Below are 24,437 nucleotides of genomic sequence, written 5' to 3'. Positions count from 1 at the left end.
TATAAAAACCTGAAGGCTGTAGGTGGAAGGGAAGACAGAGGGGTGACACAGAAAGACACTTTAACCCTTCCTCTAACATGGATACAGAGATTTCACTTTTGGTAATTCTCCTGCTAGGATTAAATAGTTACTGGTTGACCTCCTGTGGAGTTGGTCATTGAAAAAAAAATCTCTTTTGCAATTGCTAATGCATCCTTTCCTACTCTCTAAATCTTTGTTTTTTTCCTCTCTGTCTTTCTGTTTTTCTTTCTCTGGCTTCCTCTGTTTCTTTTTCTCTGTCTTTCTATCTGTCTTCTTCTCTCTGTCTCTCCTTTTCTTTGTCTCTGTCTCTTGTTGTCTCTCTCAGTGACTATCTCTGTCTCTCTTTTCTGTATCTTTCTCTTTATCTCTGCGTGTAACTCTCTCTGCCTCTCTCTTTTTATGTGCCTCGTTCCTCTTTCTCTCTCTCTCTCCGTCTCTATCTCTCTTTCCATGGCTGTCACACTCTCTGCTCGTTGTGGTGTCTATCTTGAGGAGATTTTAAAAAGCAACTTCTTACTTTAATGTGAGCAACAAAAATTTTTTTTAAATTCAGTTTCTTAAAATCCAGAACAAGGGGGCATGACCTTAAAATTAGAGCTAGGCCATTCAGGGGTGATGTCAGGAAGCACTTCTTCACACAAAGGGGAGTGGAAATCTGGAACTCTCTCCCTCAAAAAGCTGTTGAGGCTGGGAGTCAATTGAAAATTTTAAAACCAAGATTAATAAATTTTTGTTAGGCGAGGGTATTAAGGATTACAGAACCAAGGCAGGTAGATGGAGTTAAGATACAGATCAGCCATGATCTAATTGAATGGCAGAATAGGCACGAGGGGCTGAATGGCCTCCTCCTTTCCTCCTATCCTCCTAGATAAATTAAATCAGATGTGAAGCAGACATTCCTTGGTGTAAGCATTGAGAGTTGGAGCATTAATAAGATAATGCTCCAGTTATATAAGGTATTGGTGAGACCGCACCTGGAATACTGCATACAGTTTTGGTGTCCATACTTAAGAAAAGACATACTTGCTCTCGAGGCAGTACAAAGAAGGTTCACTCGGTTAATCCCGGGGATGAGGGGGCGGACATATGAGGAGAGGTTGAGTAGATTGGGACTCAACTCATTGGAGTTCAGAAGAATGAGAGGCGATCTTATTGAAACATATAAGATTGTGAAGGGGCTTGATCGGGTGGATGCGGTAAGGATGTTTCCAAGGTTGGGTGAAACTAGAACTAGGGGGCATAATCTTAGAATAAGGGGCTGCTCTTTCAAAACTGAGATGAGGAGAAACTTCTTCACTCAGAGGGTAGTAGGTCTGTGGAATTTGCTGCCCCAGGAAGCTGTGGAAGCTACATCGTTAAATAAATTTAAAACAGAAATCGACAGTTTCCTAGAAGTAAAAGGAATTAGGGGTTACGGGGAGCGGGCAGGAAATTGGACATGAATTTAGATTTGAGATTAGGATCAGATCAGCCATGATCTTATTGAATGGCGGAGCAGGCTCGAGGGGCCGATTGGCCTACTCCTGCTCCTATTTCTTATGTTCTTATAATGTAATAAGTGAAAGCAGACTCGACCTATATAATCATCTACTATACTGGAAAAACTGATTATCAGAAATAAACTTGATTTACATATTATTATTCTAGTGCCACTTCAAGCATTGGCTACTGAAGCAAATGATTTTGTATGCCTGCTTTATAAAATATTTCTATGTTAGTATAAATATTCAAGGAAAAGTATATACAGCACCATCTGAAAGAAAATTCCACACATATAAGAATGAATCCCTTGAAATGCATAAATGCGCTGCTGAATTGTTTAAATGGCCCTGAGTTTATAAATTCATATATGATAACCAGAATTAACCCTTACACTGCCTGCAGGACCATGGAAATGAACGTGAGTTCGATCCTCTTCCTCGCCCTTCAGCTCGAAAAATTTATAACGCTGCGAGGAATGAATTGGGCCCGGTTTAGATCGAACATGTGAAATTTGGCATTTCCACAGAGCAAAACCAACAGACAAGAAGTGAAAACATTTTGAAAATGCAAGCTCTGTTCGCTCCTTCCTCCAGCTCCTCCTCTTCCTCCTGCCTCATCTGCCCTCCCCCATCTCTGTGACCTCCTCTCTAGCCATACAACCCTCCGAGATCTCTGCGCTCCTCCAATTCTGGCCTCTTGTGCATCCCCGATTCTCATCGCTCCACCATTGGCGGCCGTGCCTTCAGCTACCAAGGCCCTAAGTTCTGGAATTCCCTCCCTAAACCTCTCCGCCTCTCTACCTCTCTCTCCTTTAAGAAGCTCCTTAAAATCTACCTCTTTGACAAAGCTTTTGGTTACCTTAACATCTTATGTGGCTCAGTGTCAAATTTTGTTTGATAACGCTCCTGTGAAGTGCCTTGGGACGTTTTATTACATTAAAGGCGCTATATAAATGCAAGTTATTGGTGCTGCTCCTCCTCCCAGAGTGGGATTTCTAGAAGGACACCCATTAAATGCAATGCCAGAAGCCCCTTAACGGTTCAGAACCCACAGCAGTAACTACAAGCACTTTCAAATGCTTTAACATCAAAAACCTACAAGCTACTGCAAGGAAAAATGGCTCCAAAAGCTCGACATAGCTTTACCTTAAAGCAGCAAAGGATCCCTGAGGATAGCAATTGAAATGGCCGCCTCAGGACTCGTACCGCCAATGATTGGTGGGCAGGAGCAGGAAATGAGGTTAGTCAGAGGTCGGAAAATGGCGTCGGTGTCATCGTGACATCAATCGACCCCGATTTGAATTTATTCGTGAGGCTCCCACATGTTTCAGAAGGAACGACAGAGGGAGACCAAGATAGACAAGTGGTGCCTGGAACACACGACAATCACATCTTTGAGGAATATTGCGTTTTCTTGGCTGATAAATGCAATTAAAGGCAGCTGGGAGCCCAGCACCACCTGAATAAGCCTATTCTGTTTTTTTTATATTGCTTGAACTATAGCTTGGAGAAAAATTTGGTATCATCAGCAAATTTTATCTTATGTGCGAAATGTTCCCTTCCAAATCGTTTACGAAGTGTGAACAGCAGGGGACATAGAACAGATCCATGCAGAAGTCCACTGGTCAGAATCCTCCAGGCACAGAGTTCTCCCATTTATCATCACCTTCTACTCCAGCTAAGTCCAACTAGCCCAGTTGCAATGATTACATGAGACTTAAAACTTTCTTTTAAAAATTGAAGTCTCATGCCGAACTTTATCAAGTGCCTTTCAGAAACCCAAGTATGCATAACCCACATCCACAAATTTAGTTATGTCCTCAAAATTGGTCATGTAAATCATTTTCCTGTCCTATCTTATTTATGAAAATACCTTACATCATGCAATCATATTAGTCACTTTTAGTGTCAATATTACACCATCTTACCTTAGTTCAATATTAATCTAATTATGTTGATTACTTTGCATGATACCCCTTACCTTAGACATTGTCGTTCCTGTACAAGGCAGGTATCATCCTTCAGCAGAGGAGTTCTACGTACAATATCCTAATTGAGATCATTAATAAATATTATGTGAAGCTGCAATTACCAGGACCAATCCAATGGGGATTCCACTGCTCGTCACTATCTAAGTAGAACTATTACCGTCGATAACTACAGTGTTTTTTCTTATAACTTCTCCAATTAATTATCTAATTTACAACTTCCTACGTGACAGAATATTTAGCCATAAATCCCTTGCTAAAAACCTTGTCAAATGTTTTCTGAAAGTCAAATGTTTAATGTCAATCACATTGCCTTTGTAATCTAACTTTGTTGTATCTTCGCAGTATTCCAATAAATTTGTTAGGCATGACCACCTTTCATAAAGCTCAGACTTTGATTTATTGCCTGTGCTTTCACTAGAGCTCAGGAATTGCTTGCATTCCAGTAATTTTCCTACAACAGCTTACAAATCTATAGTTTTCAAGATCATGATTTTGACCTTTTTTATTGCTAGATTGGAGTCACATTAAGAATTTTTCAGTCTCCTGGCATTATTCCTGCATCCAAAGATCTTTTCAAAATTCCCAACACTGTACTTCTCTCTTAATTTTTCTTTCCAATCTCAAATGGATTCCAGCTGGACCAAGTGTTTTTACGATCTTCAAGTTCTCCGGTTTATTCACACTCATTTCATTACTTTTTAAACAATTATCTTCAATTTTCTCCTCCTCTTCACCTGAAGATGCTGACTCTTACTGGGGCACTATCTCCCAAAACCATCAGCACTTTACCTAAGTGACTATTCTGCCTTTGTGAATCGAGGCAGTCACCACTGGCAGCTTTTCAAATGGAGGACATCTCAACGGTGCTCAATCCTGTCTTCAACTGACATCCAGCAGAAGTCATTGGACAGCGGACAAGAGCAGGAACCCCTGCTCAGATTTATATTCTTCCCCCCCCCCCCCTCCCCACAAGCACTGTGACCACTTGTAGCACAACAACACTGAGATCAGGTAGCTCAACCATGGATCAAAGGAACATAGGAACAGGAGTAGGCCATTCAGCCCCTCGTGACTGCTCCGCCATTTGATAAGATCATGGCTGATCTGTGATCTAACTCCATATACCCGCCTTTGGCCCATATCCCTTAATACCTTTGGTTGCCAAAAAGCTATCTATCTCAGATTTAAATTTAGCAATTGATCAATCGCCGTTTGCGGAAGAGAGTTCCAAACTTCTACCACCCTTTGTGTGTAGAAATGTTTTCTAATCTTGCTCCTGAAAGGTCTGGCTCTAATTTTTAGACTGTGCCCCCTACTCCTAGAATCCCCAACCAGCAGAAATAGTTTCTCTCTATCCACCCTATCTCTTCCACTTAATATCTTATAAGCTTCGATCAGATCACCCCTTAACCTTCGAAACTCTAGAGAATACAACCCCAATTTGTGTAATCTCTCCTCGTAACTTAACCCTTGAAGTCCGGGTATCATTCTAGTAAACCTACGCTGCACTCCCTCCAAGGTCAATATGTCCTTCCGAAGGTGCGATGCCCAGAACTGCTCACAGTACTCCAGGTGCGGTCTAACCAGGGTTTTGTATAGCTGCAGCATAACTTTTACCCCCTTGTACTCTAGTCCTCTAGATATAAAGGCCAGCATTCCATTAGCCTTATTGATTATTGATTGAACATGGCACCTTTCTGGCCCACAACAGGGGGTGATGGTACTCACTAAGCCATTCGGGGAGCTGATTGTGACAATTCCAGTTTATGTATCTTCTAAATCTCCCTCCTTTCCCAATCTCCTCAAATCAGTAACATCATTTTCAACTTGCCGCCAGAGGGTGAAACTGGTGATGAGGATCAGTGCCCACTTTCGATTCTCCCCCATTTTCCTTTCCATTGATTTCAATGCAAATGTAAATCGGGCTGTTTCTATAGCGGCCAGCCGATCTACAACGTTAGTTTTACACCTGGGCAACAAATTGAAAATCTACTTCTACCTCATTTTTGAAGTCTTTTGATACCCTAGCAACTATTGCTACAGGTCATGTTCTTGCTCGTTACTGAGATCAGACAACTCTCTTCCCTTTGCTTTCCCTCTCCCCTCCCCACACAGCCCGTCTGAACTCAGAATCTCAGGCTTTATCGTAGTGACGTAACTTGCTGGATGTCTTGTTTTGGAGAGTGGAATTACGGATTGGAAGGTAAGGGTCAGGGGGCAGGGGTAGAGAACTAGCAGGTCAGGTTAGGTCAATAGCAGGAACTATGACGCTGGCAGGAATGAATTGGGCCCGGTTCAGATCGAACATGTAAAATTTGACATTTCCGCAGAGCAAAACCAACAGACAAGAAGTGAAAACATTTTGAAAATGCAACATTGGCACGACTGGGCACAGACAGCAGCCACCCTGAGACTGGCATTTTACAAAGACCAGAAATAGTAATTGTGTTTGGTCCTGGGGCAAGCAGAATCAAAAATAAAATGACCTTGTCGCCAACTCAGTTCAATTGAGATTCAATCACACCACTTGATAAAGCCTCATTCAAAAGCCAGATGCTCCTTATTAAGAAGAAGGGAGAAAAAGAAAGACTTGCATTAATATAGCACCTTTCACGACCCCAAAGCGCTTTACAGCCAATGAAGTATTTTTGAAATGTTGTAAATGCAGGAAACACAGCAGCCAATTTGCGCACAGCAAGATCCAACCAACAGCAACGTGATAATGACCAGATTATCTGTTTTGGTGATGCTGAGGGTCGTCGTCGACTAATGTCATAGATCGACTGCCCGTTAAAGAAACCGCCCGATTTACATTTGCATTGAAATCAATGGAAATTTTTTTTTTCTATTCGTTCATGGGATGTGGGCGCCGTTGGCATGGTTGAGGGATCAATATTGGCCAGGACACCAGGGAGAACGCCCCTGCTGTTGTTCGCATAATGTCATGGGATCTTTTACATCCACCTGGACAGGTATAGTGGACCTTAACAGCTCATCCGAAAGATGAAGGGATACTGGGGGGGGAAAAGGCTTTTGTCTCACATTCCCCTCTATTAATTATTAAGCGTAGACATTCAAGTGGACACATTAAATATTTGTCTGCTGATAGCCCCTGCCATCATTTTCATATAAAGACAAGTTCTTTTCTTTCACTGCACATCAAGAAACGAGAGATGGCAATTTGATTGTCGTGAAGTTTGAACAGAATAGAATAACATGCCATAGTTGAGATGAAATGAGCTTTGGAAGGGCTATTAAACAGAAGAAAACATTGTATAAAAACTTCTGATAGGAAAAAAAATCTAATATGCACAAAAAAAAACAATGTGTAACACAGGCTGGTCGAACCTTTGGAGAATGCAGTCCTAAAATATCACCATAAAATACAATTTGAAAGTGTAATTACAAAGGGTTTAGGGATTTTACACTCTTAAGAAGTGTATTAGGGTTTTTTTTTTTGGCTGTCATGTTTCATGTGTTCTATTTGTTCCGATGGAACCACACTGAATGCTTGCGGAGTCTAAATATACATTGGATGCATAAAATTCGCCAACGCTAAAGTGAGTCGCGTCGCTAATGGTCTCTGGGTGGAATAACACGCGTGTCAAATTCGTGATTTCTGCCTTTAAATTTGAATAAGGAGCTCAGCGGTGTGGAGAGGAGGGAGAGAGAAGAAATAAACGATGCAAAGAGAGAAAATCGAAGGCAGATTATCACGGCGTGTCACAATTTTTTTTTTCTTGTTTTAACGTCGCCAACCTGGAAAACACGGAACTGACACAAAATGATTTTGCTGTCAAGCAGACAGTCGTGCAATTCCTGAAAGTTTGGCAGCTCCCAGCCAGTTGTGTGCGTGACAGATAATTGTTGGGATTATCCGGAATGGAAGTCGTCATGTAAATGCTTCGATCTGCCAGGTCTTTTTAATGTCTGATTAGGGGATTTTTTTTTGATATTTGCATTCACTTGTAATATCACTGACTGCTCTATGATTTTGCTCCTTGCACCGTTGTTTGATTGATGATACATACAGTGCTTTCAGCTGTAAGCTCAGAACCTGCCAACTGCTGGCAGTGACCTTGGGTCTTTTTTTTTGATGAAATAGCAGGTGTTCTAAATATAATACATTCGGTGTTTAAAAGTCGTGAAGGAGAGGACAAAGAAAAAAAAAATCAAAACTCAGCTGGTGAATCGTGCTCTCCATTTATTACTGTTGATGGGGAGAGGCTGCAGTTTAATTACAAGTGTACGGGAAAATGCCACCCATCTCTCCTAAATGCAGGCACTATTTGCCTGTTAAAAGTGATAGTGTCCCTCTTGGCAGACACAATTAATGTGTGTATTTTAGAGCGAGTTCCTGCGCTTGTCAAGGTGAGGGAAGTTAGTGCAGGGGAGGGGAGTGCTTTTCCCTGTTTCTGGCACTCAGTGTTAGCATCAGGCACCTCTACGTCAGGAAGAGCACAGACCAAAGGTAAAGAGGCCCCTATGCTGCTCCGAGGATACCCTCTCCCTCCACCCTCAGAAGTGTATCTCCTACTTTTCCATTTTTCACCCTCTCAATTTTACCACAATTGTAGAACTCTTTTCGACTCATCTCCTGGGTTCAGACTACCGGTGTTAACTTTATTTTGAATCCTTATTGTCAGCAGGGAGAGGAGATTTCTATCCCATTAATCTGGGCTGGTCTCAGAACTGTATGGACGGTGACTCATTTCTGAGTAAACTCAGAAATATTTCTTCATTTTTTTTAATGTTAAAAATACATGAAGTGAGTTTGGTCAGTCTCAACCCAGTTCCTAGTGGACAAAATTTGGCATTAATTACACTAAAGGGAAGCTCCCACTGTGCACTATGTGATGGGACATTGTATACACGTTTACAAGGAAGACACTGACAGTTTTGCTACAAATCGCACACAGAGGAATGGGTAGGGGAAATGGAAATATCTTATTTTTGCACTCTTTGTCCCTGCAAGTTTTATAAGAAATACCTGAAAATGGAGCCAAGAGGGGTAGGTGTGCCTTCTCCCCTGCTCCAATGCAGTCCCACAGACCGATCGCCACCCCCCATCTCCCAATCACCCCCCTCCCGATCACCCTCCTCCCGGTTGCCCTCTTTTCCCGGTCGCTAAACATCAAACTCGTCCTCCAAACCCCAGACTAGCATAGAGCTACACCATGGGAGATCCACCAGAGTTTGGAATTATTTTAAAGCAATTGAGAAAATTACAGTCCTGCGTTAGAGGCAATAAAAACCAAACAGAGGTCCATGTGCTCTGCCATTGGACCAATTGATCCTGTTAGGCTCATCATTATCCCCATGGCAACTCACATTACTTTTGATTTTCATCTTCAATCCCTGTGACATTTTATTTTTAATTTGGTATTCTGTTTTATTCCAAAATGATCAATGAGTTCTTCAAGCCTTCGAAAATTGGATGCTTCTCTGGCATCAATGATGCCAGGATGTCGTGACTTGAATTGGCATTTCCTCCGCCCTTCCTATAAATGCTAGACTTTTATTTTGTTGTGTTAGGGCCTAATTGGCATTTGCCGTGACAGCTGGGGCGATATATTCCGGGGCCCACTAGTCCCCTGGATTTGCCCCGTTGGGATTGCAGAGCAGAAGCAGAGCCTAGTTTGCGATTTTACGTTTCTAGCTGACCAGAGAAAATAGGAGCCGGCCTGACTGCCTCTGGATATCCCTTGCGAATCAGCTCTTGTCATGGGTCTCGGTGCCTCCTGAGTCATCAATGAGGCCTCACTTGTACTACAGGCACACCCTTCTCGGGACAGACTGTAATGTAAAGGCCACATTAGCTTCGCGACACTTGTTCAGCATACATTCTAACAAAGCTCGCTGGCCATCCGCTGAAAGCATTCTTTTTGATCGATTTTCATGCTCTGTTAAAGCCTATTTTATCTATTTAAAGAAAGCAGTACCCTTTCCAATTACGCTCCAAAAATACAAAGGAAAATTATCTAAGTAAGATAAGTACAAAACCCAGGTGTTCTCTGAAGGCGCGATTCACGCCAGAGGTACTAGCCCAAGGGGTAACTTTCTTCATGCATAAAGCTTCAATGAATATTGGCTAGTTCAACTGTTGCAGGCACCGCAGTTGAGGCCATCCTGTCTTCACGAGGTTCATATATATCCAGACGTCCACACTCTCCAGCAGGGATAATCATGAGGAACCCCACTGGAAACCTCACTGATTTTTTCCCCTCTGTAGCCCAAAAGCACTGATTGCAGCACCCTCACTCCCACCATCCGAGATCAGCTAACTCCACAGAGATCAGGGAATGGACCTGTAACCTTCTAGCTGTAGGTTCCGTGGGAGATTGGTGGAACGGCATAGACGGACAGCGCTAGCTGCTTGCACCATTTCTCTGGTGGGGTTCCACCAATCTACTGTCAAAGTTAGAATGGGAGATTGGGGGAAATTCCAGACACGTGTGTTGAGTCAGTAAACCATTGGGGGAGCTGTCCTTAAAACCAGTCAAGAACATGAGAAGTTAGGGGTGAGAAAGAATCATTTGGTTCATTGAAGCTCATCCCTCTAGTATATCAACTCTACCTTTGCGCCATCTAATTGTATTTAAATACTCAATATTCTTGCCTCTTTTGCCTTGCTTCAGAGAATATTTGAGACACTTATCGCTCTTTCAATAAAGTGATTTTTTTTTACTGATATCTGCTTTAAACTTTCTCTTCATTTATTCCCATTCATGTCTCTGCTCCTACTTTCCTGACTTACTCTGAAATAATATTCAGAGCGTACCGTAGCTGCACCAATTAAAATCTTCTTTATTTTGATGGGACTCTCCTTAACCCCCACCTTTCTAGACTGCAAAGTTTAAGCTCCTCCAATCTTTTCTTATAGCTCAACCCTTTCTCACTTGGCATTGGTCTTGCTGCTCTCCTCTGTATCCTTTCTAACGCTGGAACTGTAAATCTTCTTGGAAGAAGAAATGGGGGAGCAGCAGAGGGAGTTGGTTGGTGAGGCTGCACCATGGATGCATGAAATTTAGCCACCGATTTTCCCATGCCAGGCTATACAGACAGAGGCATCCCTGCCTTGCATTTGACTGAGGAACAGTGAAGGCTTTGCTTTACAAAGGGAGCTTTCATTGATTAATGCCACATTAAGCAAACAACCTCCCACCACTGCTCTGCCAGAGGTTGTTAAGGTTGCCACCACTCTTAACTTCCGTGCCACAGGGTCATTCCAGGTTGTCACTGGTGACATCTGTAACGTAAGCGAAACAGCTGTGCACAGATGCATTAATGAAGTCACAAACGCATTGTTCTCTTGGTCTAACAATTTCATCACCTTCGCCCGTGGACAACCAGCATTACCATAAAGAAAGTCTCGCATTTATATAGCGCCTTTCACGACCTCAGGACATCCTAAAGTGCTTTACATCCAATGAAGCGCTTTTTGAAGTGTAGTCACTGTTGTAATGTAGGAAACGGAGCAGCCAATTTATGCAGAGCAAGGTCCCACAAACAGTAATGTGATAATGACTAGATTATCTATATTTTAGCATTGTTGGTTGAAGGATAGAAACATAGAAACATAGAAAGTAGGAGTAGGAGTGGGCCATTCGGCCCTTCGAGCCTGCACCGCCATTCAATATGATCATGGCTGATCCTCTATCTCAATACCATATTCCCGCTCTCTCCCCATATCCCTTAATGCCTTTTTTGTCTAGAAATCTATCCAGCTCCTTCTTAAATATATTCAGTGACTTGGCCTCCACAACCTTCTATGGTAGAGAATTCCACAGGTTCACTTTTTTTTTCTGAAAGCAAAAGGTATTAAGATAAATATTGGCCAGGACACCGGGGAGAACGCCCCTGCTCCTCTTCGAAATAATGCGATGGGATCTTTCGCGTCCACCTGAGAGGGCAGACGGGGCCTCGGTTTAACGTCCCATCCGAAAGGCAGCACCTCCGACAGTGCAGCACTCCCACAGTACAGCATTGGAGTGTCAGCCTAGATTTTGTTCTCAAGTCTCTGAAGTGGGACTTGAACCCACAACATTCTGACTCAGAGGCGAGAGTGATTCTATGACAGAGTGGTGCAATTTGCCTGAGTGATAGGATTCCATAAGGTCTACAGAGTCATAGATGGCACCCACATGGTCATATGTGCACCCTTCATCAATCGCCAGACATACGTCAACAGGAAAGGGTGTGCTTGCTTGCGACCATCATACACGTCCTTGGCAGTTCCCACAATGCCTTTATTTTAAGGAAGTCCACAGTGCCAACACTCTTTAACCCAGAAAAGCAAGTTTCTGGGTGGCCCCATGGAGGATAATACCTATCCCCTACAATCTTGACTGAAAACATCAGCGTGCATTCCCAGAACACCAGCACTATAACAAGGTCCATTCATCCATCAAAAATCATCGACGAGTACCCCAGAGGTATCTTGAAGGTACAATTCAGTGCCTGGATCGATCTGGGGGAGGCCACCCTCATTACAACCACACCATGCCCCAACAACCAGCAACATCCTGGCCTACTCCGCCACTTGCCTGCAGACTGGTGTTTCTTTCCCTTCGTTTTTGCTAGTTGCTTCGTAGCCCTCTCCTACAACCACCCTTGGCAAAGACTGCAGATGGGTTGAGACACCATTTCAGACTTTCTGAAGGCTGGAACAATTGTTCGTTCCCCCTATTTTGCCACTTTGGCTTTAATCGTCCCAATCAATTGAATTTTCGCCTAAGCCGCAAACTTTCTGCTCCCACCACGAGTGGTGTTTTTGTTTTCAAAAAGGGTGTTGGGAAAATGGGGAAAGAGCAGGGGGAGTGGGACTAACCGGTAGCTCTTTCAGAGAATCAGCACAGGCATGATGGGCCAAATGGCCACCTTGTGTGCTGTATGATTCTATGATTCTATTACACTCCCTGCACCCATCTAAATCTGCCCCTGGAATTGTAAATGGGCTGACCCAAGAAAATTACACGTTATTAGCCCATTAAAGGAGAGATTTTGAGGCCTCCTGCCTGGAAGAAATGGGGGCCTGTAGAACCCAAAAAGTGGTGGGTTATAACTTAACGGTGTGGCCGTTCCTATCTTCCCCAGGGCCTACCACTGGGTGGCCAGATCGCCCTCCTGAAGCAGGCGGTGGGTCCCTTTAATATGCAAATCGAGCTCATTAGACAGAGATAGGACCCTGTTTGACATTTTGGGACAGTACCCGGCAGAATGGGGCCTTGCGCGCTCCACACAGTCTCCGCTAGCAGTTCATCCAAAGAAGAAGAGCAGGTAAGTGTTCATTTATCCTTACGGGGTCAGGGGGTGCACGCATGCTCCTCCACGCTCCGCATAAAACCTGGAGCTCTGCCGCAAAGGAGGTCCATCTCCCGAGAACAGACCCTCACCACCACCACCACCCCCCACCCCCACCTCCCCCCCTTACCCAGTCCTACTTTCATCCAGCCCGGAAGGAAGGAGGTGATGGGATGCCCCTGGGCTGCTGGTTTTCTGCCCACAGCTCGCTTGGCCTATGCTAACGAGGCCTAGCCCTCCAAATGGACAGGGCCTCCTCTCAGGCCTATAGGGTGGCCACGTGAACACCACTCAGGGGCGGGGGTTGGGTGGAATCTACCCCTGACATTCTGGCAAGCTTTGCACCCGTCCTTAACCACAATGAATTGAATTCCACCAACAAAAAATCAGGGTCCTTAGATCTAATGTTGGAGTCTAGCAAAGTGGGCATGGACATTTGCACGGTCCTGAGGGTTGGCCATTCAAATATGTCTGGCTGAAATGGTAAAGGTGAGAAAAAAAACGCAGTCTCTAATTTTCATTAGAAATATTAAATTAGCTGTTGCATATAACGAGAATGCCTCATATTTAATATTAAGCAGTTATTCTGACCAAGAGATTCTGATGTAAATCACCTTATTATTGAATTACTTCATGTAGACAAAATTACACTAACAATAAAAAAGTGCCTTCCTGAAATCTTATTAACTTAATGCTATCACATTAGGAGCCAGTTACATGAATATATTTATCCAGATTGTATACTTTGTCTTGTTTACAGCACAGATTACATTCTGTCATCAAGTCCAACAAGGCTGCTGTATATTAATTGGTTTTAAAGATACACCAAGTAAAAATTCAGATGACAAAACAATGGGCCGAATTTTTGCTGCGAGCAACAAACAAATGGTGCCAGCCAATCGTTAGACTTGTACTTGCCCATCGACTTTCTAGGGGGTTTTGGACGGCAAGTTGCTGTCAACGGGAGATCCAAACAACACGGCGTCCTCTACAGGGCATCTGGGTCCTGTGTGAACAGGGCAAGCAACTGTACATCTCCTTAATCAATCCGATTGAAGAATCGTTAATGAGCAGCGCAGAGTCTGAAAGCTAAGTTAGAATCATGAGTTCAGTGTCAAAATCAGGTGCAGGAATCGAAATGAAGAGAGGGAAAGAAAGGTTGGATTAAGAGAGAGAGAAAGAAGAGACAGAAATCTCCAACAATTAAAAGCTGAAGAGACGCCACACTTGTAAAAGTTAACTTTCAGTGCCAGAGAGGTTGTTTGGCAGTGATTAAGATTTATCATGCCATTAAAGGGTGCTTAGCCTGGAATGGACAAGCCCAAACTTTTTGTGATGAGTTCAGTCTGTATCTACCACGTCAGTACAGGAAGGTCACACCATTCAATGTATTTGAATGGAGAGCCAGACGGCACGATGCCGTTTCCGTGCAGCTTACGGAGGAGCGGCGCCTTTCGGACGCCATCTTCTGGATTTTCACGTTTAGCTGCGCATTGCCACTCGCCAGAAGTTACTGTCTGAGTTACGCATAAATAACAGTGAGTGCTGTTAGCCTCACCGTTATTATCACAGCAAAATCTGGGCCAATACTTCACTTTTGTAACTCATTTCATCAAAGTTACAACGTTATCAATCACTTTGTCATTGCTGACCAGACCATTGAACTATCAGTCTCTAAAACACAGAGCACTGACTGGAGCCAGAGCCAGCTTGAATACGGTCGACATCCTGACAGCCCCTGAATTTTAGGTGGAAGACAGCTGGGGAAAAGTCAGAGAAGAGACAAGAGAGATTGAGTGAGTAAGAGGAAGAGAGACTGACGGAGACAGAGAGCGAACGAGACAGACAAGGATGGAAAGAAAGGCAGACCGGGAATAAAGTGCAGACAATGATAAGAGATAAATACACAGGCGGGTATTAAGAGAGATGGACAAAGGGAGGGAGAGAAGGAGAGAGAATGATAAGCAGGGAGAAACAAGCAGCTAAAGGGACAGAAGCAAGCAAAGAAGGAGAATCAAAATTTATAAACAAATCAAAAGGAAAAGCAAAGATACTGAGAGCGGAGGAGATTATCAAAAAGAAGAGAAAGAAAGGTAACATAATTTACCTTTCCTATCCATTAGTTATCTTATTTCCATTTCATACCTTTGTGTATAAAATTACTCATATTTGGACAGTTTAATTTTATTCATTTTCTTTTGGTACATTCTTACAATTGTCTGTTTAAAAAAATACAAGAACGCTGGCAGAGAAATGTACATTAATGGTTATAGGATAAATGTATTATAGTTTACAGGAAAGCCTTAACAATATCAGTGAATAATGCAGGTCTTTAATATCCTTTTTGGTTTCTGAGCTGAACTTCTGGCAGAAAGTATCGCAGTTGATAAAGTAGTCGTCAAAATGTCTGTGATGTAATGTGTACAGATAAAGAATCTGTAGTTGATGGGGAAATGTCATCCCTAGTTCATATTATAAAACATGTTATGTTATGTTCTTGTAACAGCAGAAGTTTAATGTTTGTCTAGTTTGGGGTACTCAATAATATTTTGACGGCCAGAAATCCTAAGCATTGAGAGTTGCTCTCATGTATTTGCCACAAGGCTACTGCTTAATTTTTATGACATCAAACAACATTTAGAAATGCTGTTGCACTGTGTTTTGTGCTCAGTTCCAGTCTCTATATTATACAAAGGATATAGAGGCATTGGAGAAGGTGCAAAAAAAATTGACAAGAATTGTACCGGTATTGAGAAGTTATAACAGGATAAACTGAATAGGATGTGGCTCTTATCTCTAGAAAAAAGAAGGCTGAGAGATGACCTAAAAGAGGTCTTTAAAATTATGAAGGGGTTTGATAGGATAGGCATAGAGATGATGTTTCCATTTGTGGGGGAGTTCAAAACCAGGGGTCATAATAAATAAATCCAATAAGGAATTCAGGAGAAACTTCTTTACCCAGAGAGTGGTTAGAATGTGGAACTTGCTACCACATGGAGTGGTTGAGGCGAATAGAGTGGATGCATTTAAGGGGAAGCTGGATAAGTACATGAGGGAGAAAGGAATAGAAGGTTATGCTGATAGGGTTAGATGATGTAGGGTGGGAGGAGACTCGTGTGGAGCATAAACACTGGAATAGACCAGTTGGGCCAAATGGCCTGTTTCTGCGCTGTAAATTCCATGTAATTCTGTGAAATACAGATTCATAAGAGATGCACAGGCACAAAGAGAAACACAGAGGTAGAGACAGGCACATATTATGAATTCTGATCCACAGATGCATGGAGCAGTAGGTCTGCTGAGTGCCACAGGTGTAGGGAGCTGGGCTGAAAATAGACCCCAGGCCATACGATGAGTATCATTCAGCCATCTTGATAAATGGAAATGCTCGGATACAAAATATATGCAGGTGAGACTTGAAGAGGTAGCACCTGGAGTCACATTTTTAATCTAGTTTAACTAAAAAATTGGAATAATTACCAGGTTTAGATGAATATTATCTTAAACTACAGAGTGTGACCTTTATTTCAATACAGTAGCAAATTGGAAGTGCTCATTTAATATTCAGCCCTGAGGATTTTTCAGTAAAGAGTACATTTTGGCACTCTGCTCCACAAAACTTTTCTTATTGAAGGCGCTTTGCTGATTATTCATAAAACTTGCCACAACTCTGGGGATTTAGTTTAAAGTTCGCCCTCAATCCAAGTAACTAATTGGAAAACTTTTTTTTAAAATTCTGACAAGTTATGAATCCCCAATTTAAATTCTAACATTGAAAGAGTCAAAATCCAGAACAGATATTTTCCTTTCTCAATTTAAAAAAAATTAATATTGGTTACCAACCCCTCCCCCAACCCAAGTCAATGGACTGTCCCATGTCTGAGGTCAGAGGTTAAATCTTAGCTCCGAGGATCTTTCAATGGAATTGTTGATGCAAAAAAAGTGAAAGCTATAGGGCTGGACTGTACTAACGCACACTGTCGAGGTGAGGTGGAGTGGAGGGCAGGGGGGGTAGAGCCTTAATTTTCTGTCCATCCATTTTATGGTCAGTGCACCCAAGATTTCTCAATATGTGGGCCCAACTAGGACCATGGATTAATCAAGTCAGCCCAAAGAAAGTGGTCTTTCTATTGTTTATTAAGAGTCCCATCCTTATTAGGAATTTAATAAGCTCTTTCATTGGCTCAGTTGGGAAAGACATTGCCTGGTGCACCATTGGCTCACCTAGACCCAGCAAGTGCCAGGATTCCTTCCTATTCTATGCTGCTCTTAATCAGTGCAATTGTTGGGGAACGATCGTGGGGCCCTGGTCTGGAGTAAGGACAACATATCTAGGCTTCCTGCTTAGGGTTGCCAACTCTTGATGGACAAATTCCTGGAGATTTCATCGCCTGACCTCCTGCCGCCAACCGCCCCGCCCCCACACTCCTGCCATTGGTCGCCCGACATGTCCATCCTCATGGCGAACCGCCTTCCCACGGCCAATCGGAAAGTGAACAGACTCATTACCTGATTGGATGATTCTTGACTGTCGGTCAAACAGCACTTTTTCCCCATAACCAATATTTTTATAAGCTGTGTACAAAAGTGTTCAAAAAAAATTTTAAAACACAATTCTTTAACACCCCTATGATTTTTCTCCTGGATTTTGCTCGCAGCAGTGTCCTGGAGATTAGTCTTTAATTCCTGAAGACTACAGGGCCAAATTCTGGAGGAGTTGGCAACCCTATTCCTGATCTAATTGAGGTGTTTAAGATAATTAAAGGATTTGATCAGGTAAATAAAGCGAAACTATTTCCTCTGATGGGAGAGTCCAGAACAAGGGGGCATAACCTTAAAATTAGAGCTAAGCCATTCAGGGGTGATGTCAGGAAGCACTTCTTCACACAAAGGGGAGTGGAAATCTGGAACTCTCTCCCCTAAAAAGCTGTTGAGGCTGGGGGTCAATTGAGATTTTCAAAACTGAGATTGAATGATTTTTGTTGGGTAAGGGTATTAAGGGTTATGGAACCAAGGCGGGTACATGGAGTTAAGATACAGATCAGCCATGATCTAATTGAATGGCGCAACAGGCTCGAGGGGCTGAATGGCCTCCTCCTTTTCTTATATTCCTAGAAAAGGGGAACAAGATTGAGGCATCCAGCCCTTCATGCAGATCTTTGAGTGTGGATCATTCTGTTAGATTTGAAGCATTCAATCTAAAGTACCATGACTTCATAATGACTACTCTGATTTGAGTAACTTAAAAAGTATCGTAATGAAGTTGTAATGAAAAAATAGAAATATGAAGTTGTGGCTGAGAACCATTGCTGGCACTGACACACTGTGGTTTTGATTGCTCTTTTCCCTGACCTGATCCCGATCCATGTTCTACACATTATGGATGTCCGTAACAGGTCCTTGATCATTCAATGCATGCTCTGTAATTACAGCTGTTATTAACTCTGGTTAATCCTATTGCACTGCAAACAAACCTCATTAAGAAAAAACATTCTCCTGCAGCACAATATAAACCCTGAAAGACCTTTTGCAATGCTGTGTGCCCTGCACAACCAAATATGGCAAGATGACCTTTTAGTCTATTTAACAAAGGCAGCCCAACTGCATTATGATAGCTGCTCTTGGGAGCCCTTGCTTCTCCCACTACCTTATTAACTCATTCAGGACTCCCCCCCACTCCTCCCCATGAAGACAGTTCTTCCATCTTCACAGTGTATTGTCCAGTCAAAAGACCACATCTGTGTGAACCACTGTTCTGTTCAGGAATTCCCCCCAGTTGGGGAGATTTAAGGGTCTTGTAACTGCATCGTAAGGATGTGCCATTTGTCACTTCTAACAAGAACATTTACTTAAATCCAGGCTGACACTCCAGTGCGCTGCGCTGTGGGAGATGTCGTCTTTCAGATGAGACGTTAAACCGAGGCCCCGACTGCCCTCTCGGGTGGACGTAAACGATCCCACGGCCACTATTATGAAGAAGAGCAGGGGAGTTTTCCCCGGTGTCCTGGCCAATATTTATCCCTCAACCAACATCATAAAAACAGATGATCTGGCCAGTATCACATTGCTGTTTGTGGGAGCTTGCTGTGCGCAAAGTAGCTGCCGCGTTTCCTACATTACAACAGTGACTACACTTCGAAAAGTACTTCATAGGTGTTGTGGGACATCCTGAAGTCATGAATGGTCCTACAGAAATACAAGTTCTTTCTTTTCATTTCTTTTAAAGAATCTATTCGTGTCCACATATTGCACCAGGGCAACAGTATGTGGCACTGCGTATAATTTGGGATGTCCATCATTTTAAATTCTAAGAACGTCTATGCAGCTGAAGAAAGCCTGTTAGTCCAAGGAAATGTGGCCAGGTTCTTTCACTCAGGACTGTGATAAATCATCAAAGACTGAAGAACAGGATGTTTGGTTTCAAATGCCAAACTCAGCATGCTGTAATGACATTGTGTTGTGCTTCTACTCAATAAATAAGGGGGGAAAGAAACATGAGGTAAAATTGAGCAATTAGTGCAGCGTGGAAACATTTACATTTCTTATTTGATGAGAATGAATGATAATTTCACTGCCCAGTGGAGGGATCATTTATACCAGTGGCAAATAAAAACAAACAAGGTATGTGTGAATTATCATTCGACAAATGGTACAGAATCCTTCGAAAGGCTAATTTCATCAGTACTCCTTCTAAAAGTCAAGCAGTTGGCAAAACATTATGATAATGTCAATCTGGAGAGGGCTTCCTAGTGGTGAGGAAGTCAGCTTAAGCCCTCCAATTCCCAACTCACGTTTCCCCTCTCTTGGCCAAGCTTCCCGGGAATGTCTCGAGTGGAAATTTACCGATTCCTCCGCAGGCAGCAGAGGTAGGAAGAAGCAAAAGGAGATGGACGATGTCACCCCAGTTCCTGCTAAAGCATCTCCTGGGTAGATACCTGGAAGCAGGTCACAAAGCCGCTTGCCTCGGCTGAGAAACTGCATTGTGTAAGAGGGATTAAAAAAGGGGGAGGAAATAACATTAAAAATAATTGTCAATTGCACTCCTGTGAAGCTCCATGGGACGTTTTACTATGTTAAAGGCACTGTATAAATGCAAGTTATTGTTGTTAATAATTCCAGGTGGCTTTTAGTAGGCAAATACACCATATGTTTTTGCATTGAGACACACAGACCAGGAAGGTCCCAGGTCTAATGACCAGGCCATACTAAGTAAGCTGATCTCAGTCATGGTGTGTGCTTCTAATTACTATGCAGTGATCCCCTTCAGGAAACTGTACATATGTGGGGGTCAATGAAGGCAAGATTGGGCTCAATTGTGGTTCTCCCTCTCCTTGTGGTCAGAAACACTCGCTGTGTAGGGTCACCCATGCAGAATAGCCATTTGTACAAAGTCCCAGAGAATTGTCTTGCCCAGCATAGGTTACTGAGATAAATGGGGAGAGAACTGGATTGTGCAGTTGGAGGAGTAGTAAAGAAGACCCAGAAGACTACTATAACACTGCGAATTCTCAAGGAAGTCTGGTCCTACTTGTCACAATCAGCACCTTTAGTGTTCGTCAAAGTGTCCATCCATCCAGCAATGGATTGTTGTAGTCATTTGTCAGGCTGAGGAGAAAATTAAGCGTTATTCCTGGAATCAACACGGTCCAAAGACATTAAGAGAAAAGTACTGAAGGAAATGGCCAACTTCATCATCTACAGCATCACAGAGATATGATTGAGCGGTCGGTTCCCTACAGCATTAGAGATGAAACCAGACCCCTAACTTTCTACCAACAACACAAGAACATCTACAGTTATATGTCAGCATGTTCCATCAACCCAAAAGAGCCTGCATGGAATGTTTTGGTGAAGCTCTGCTCACAGCTTCTTACCAGCTACAGAACTCCCTTTTGGACAATGTCCTCATTTGGAATTCTCTCCCTTGTATTCGGAATGTCGCCTTAACCACTTGCTGAACCAGGGTTGTGTCAGAATGCGTTAGATTATCCAAAGCCCTCCGAGCATAACCGTTGATATCCAGGGTCCCGTTTACTGGACCTTATTATGCCATCAGTAACTGAAAGGGTCATTTTGTGAGACAGCTGTCCTTGTTACAATTGTTAGAAATTAAAAGGAACTATGACTAATGTTCTTAATATTTGTGGGGATTATTTTTCTTTTTGTTCATCGCGTCTCTGGGTTTTCTCTACCCGAACATAAGTGAACCCAACTTCAGAGCAACCCCCCTTACTACACTAGTCTGAATTTTCCCATTTCCCCCACTAACCATCCTTATGGCCGCTGTGATATTGCCAGAATTTGCGCTGTAGCCCCTTCCCCACTAGGAGTTGGGTTGAGAATGCTCAGTTCACACTGGTCCTTGCACAGCTGACACAGGGAGGAGAATTTCAACCCATCAGTCTGGGCTGTTTTCAAACCCAGATTGCAGAATTGCAAGTACAATAGAACCAATGCACTGCATTGCTTAGCCACAGGTATAATTACGTTCAGAGAAAAATGTATATTCTTGTCAAGTACTCAACATTCACTTTTTAATCATCACCAAGCACAAACCGAGAAAGGTTTCTGAGCAGGACAGTAAGAGGGAACTGAATTGATAGGCGGTAGATTTAAAGAAAGACAGAACTTACATTTTCATAGTGCCTTTCATGACCTCTGTACGTCCCAAAGCGCTTTACAACCAATTAAGTACCTTTGAAGTGTAGTCACTATTATAATGTAGGGAAATATAATGTAATTTAAGTAGGCTCCCATCACTGGTGTATGTTCGTTCAACTCCCTCATGCTGCTGGTGCAAGGAGTCTTATGGGACATTTCCCCATCAGCGTTTACAGTTTAAAGATGCAATATCTTCATGAATAACTTGTTTGGCAAATCTTTATATTTCTTGCAGAGGTGAAGGAGCCAGAAGAGCTGTAAGAGCTCACCCAGATGTAGATGTAAATTAGCAACATCATTAAATTTGGCAAGATTGCTCAGAGAGACCGCAGGGCAGCTTGTGTGTGAAATGGAAAAAATGTTACACTGGGCTGTGTGTTTGGGGTCTCTTGTGAAGTTGAAACTGAGGTACGTTGTGGGGCAGAGTAGAATGAGCTGCACTCTGCACCTGACTCTGCTACACCTGATAGGGCAGTGCTCAGGGCCGACACTGGGCGCCTGAAATGGGAAAGTGTTACATTGCCCAAAAGCCTGCATCAGAAAGAAAAACACAGAGAGAAAGAAGGAGAGTAACAGGAAGAGAGAAACAGAGTGAAGTAACAAAGATACAGCAAGAGAGGAACATAGACACAGGAAAAGCGTAGCAGAGAGTAACACAACGCTGTAATAGATTCGGGAAAGGAGTAAGCGAGCTCGAGCGAGAGCAAAACAGACACAGGAAGAGAGTAACAGAGAGAAACACAGTGGGATAGAGTGAGAGCAAGAGACACAGGAAGAGAGTAACAGAGAGAAACACAGAGAGATAGAGTGAGAGCAAGAGACAAAGCAAGAGAGTAACAGAGAGAAACACAGAGAGATAGAGTGAGAGCAAGAGACAAAGCAAGAGAGTAACAGAGAGAAACACAGAGAGATAGAGTGAGAGTAAGAGACACAGGAAGAGAGTAACAGAGAGAAACACAGAGAGATAGAGTGAGAGCAAGAGACAAAGCAAGAGAGTAACAGAGAGAAACACAGAGAGATAGAGTGAGAGTAAGAGACACAGGAAGAGAGTAACAGAGAGAAACATGGAGAGATAGAGTGAGAGCAAGAGACACAGGAAGAGAGTAACAGAGAGAAACAGAGAGAGATAGAGTGAGAGTAAGTGACACAGGAAGAGAGTAACAGAGAGAAACACAGAGAGATAGAGTGAGAGCAAGAGACAAAGCAAGAGAGTAACAGAGAGAAACACAGAGAGATAGAGTGAGAGTAAGAGACACAGGAAGAGAGTAACAGAGAGAAACATGGAGAGATAGAGCGAGAGCAAGAGAAACAGGAAGAGAGTAACAGAGAGGGAGGGACAGTAACAGAAGAATAGGAGGAGCAGCTGAGATAAAGGCTGAAAGCAGGTTGACTAGTAACATTAAATAAATTTTGCCAAGCACTTTTCCATGAAAATGTTGCCCTTTAAAACAATAATCTTAAGCAAAAACATCTTGGGCAAAAGGAATGTTTAAAAGTTTGTCACAACAGTTGCTAATGCAGGTACTCCCTCTTTAAAAACCCAGCGGAAATGATTCTGTCCTGTAGAATAAAGGGAATTATATTTCACTGATGACGGGGAGTTGCAGGTGTTCTTTCACTTGAGTGAAATGTAAAAGGCTATCATCACTCACTCCTGCCTGCAGTGTGAGTGAGTTATTGCTCCTTCACACACCAGAAGGAATAACAGTAACTCACTGTCACTGGCACGTCCATATTCATTTTTAAACGGTGGTAACATCAACAGTAAAATATTAGCTGTTTAGGAACGCGATTGCAATGAAGTCCTTTGCTTGATGTTCGAGCAGATCCCGGTGTGTGCCGCAGATGTCAGTTTGGTAAATCTATGCCAGTTTTAAACTAATAGGCTTTCCCAGTCACTTTGCAACTGATGTGCAGGCACTTTGGCCATGACATTCCTGCTGGCGATAACAGACAATGGTTTTACCACCAGCTGTCACAATCAATCAATGAAAATTGTGGAGAAATTGAGGCAATTTATATTCATGGTAAATAACATCTACTCACTTTGAAAGAGCTACAAAGAGTAGGTCTGTTAAGAGTTCGAAGCTAGAGTGAAATGATTTTGAGATGCGGTGGTTAAAACTGGCAAAATAATTGAAACTTGCTTTGAGCCTTGCTATGTGAGTGATGCAAAGTTTAATGCTATGAACTTTTATCTTTAATAGACTGTGTGGGACATCCCTCGGAAGAGACTTGAAGCTGAGACCCTATCAACCCGTTTGGGTGAATTTCAACGATCCCAAGGCACTATTCAAAGAGGAGTTCGCAAGATTCGTTCAGGTGAAAAAGGCTTTTCAGCCCGTTTAATTCTCATCCTTCTAGAATACCAACCTTTCTCCCCATCCATTTCTTAGGGTTGCAGAACCAAGGTGGGTAAATGGAGTTAAGATACAGATCAGCCATGATCTAATTGAATGGCAGAACAGGCTCGAGGGGCTGAATGGCCTACTCCTGTTCCTATGTTCCTATGTTTTGGGATCTTACTGTGTACAAGATGGCTGCCCCATTAACCGACAGTCACCACATTTCAAAGGACTAAATTGTCTATGAAATGCTCGGAGTTGATTTTTGCGAGATGTGGCAGAGTTTTATAAAAAGTGCATGGTTTTCAAGACTTTATAATCAACATTGTCTAGTACGATGTTGACTTCAGGTTAAAGAGCTTTCCTAATTATAGCTTGGAGAGCACTGACTGTACATTATGTGGGTGGAAACAACCCAGTAATTCATGAAAAAGTTGTGTACCAGGTTCATAAGTTGGGTCTAATCAATAAGTACTGCTGTTTTCTGCATTAGATGGAGTCTGGTTGTTCTCTGAACAGGGTAAGCAAGGCACCGCTTTGCTTCTATCTGCATGGGACAGTTCAGCTACTTTCTGTTGCAATTGTTATCATGCCAACTCTTTGGCCTTTGTCATTGTTCCTTTAGTGGCACCCAG

This window comes from Heptranchias perlo, chromosome 38, assembly GCF_035084215.1.
Source record: "Heptranchias perlo isolate sHepPer1 chromosome 38, sHepPer1.hap1, whole genome shotgun sequence".
NCBI classification, from domain to species: domain Eukaryota; kingdom Metazoa; phylum Chordata; class Chondrichthyes; order Hexanchiformes; family Hexanchidae; genus Heptranchias; species Heptranchias perlo.
The sequence above is the reverse complement of the archived record's forward strand: the minus strand, read 5'-3'. Positions refer to the sequence as shown.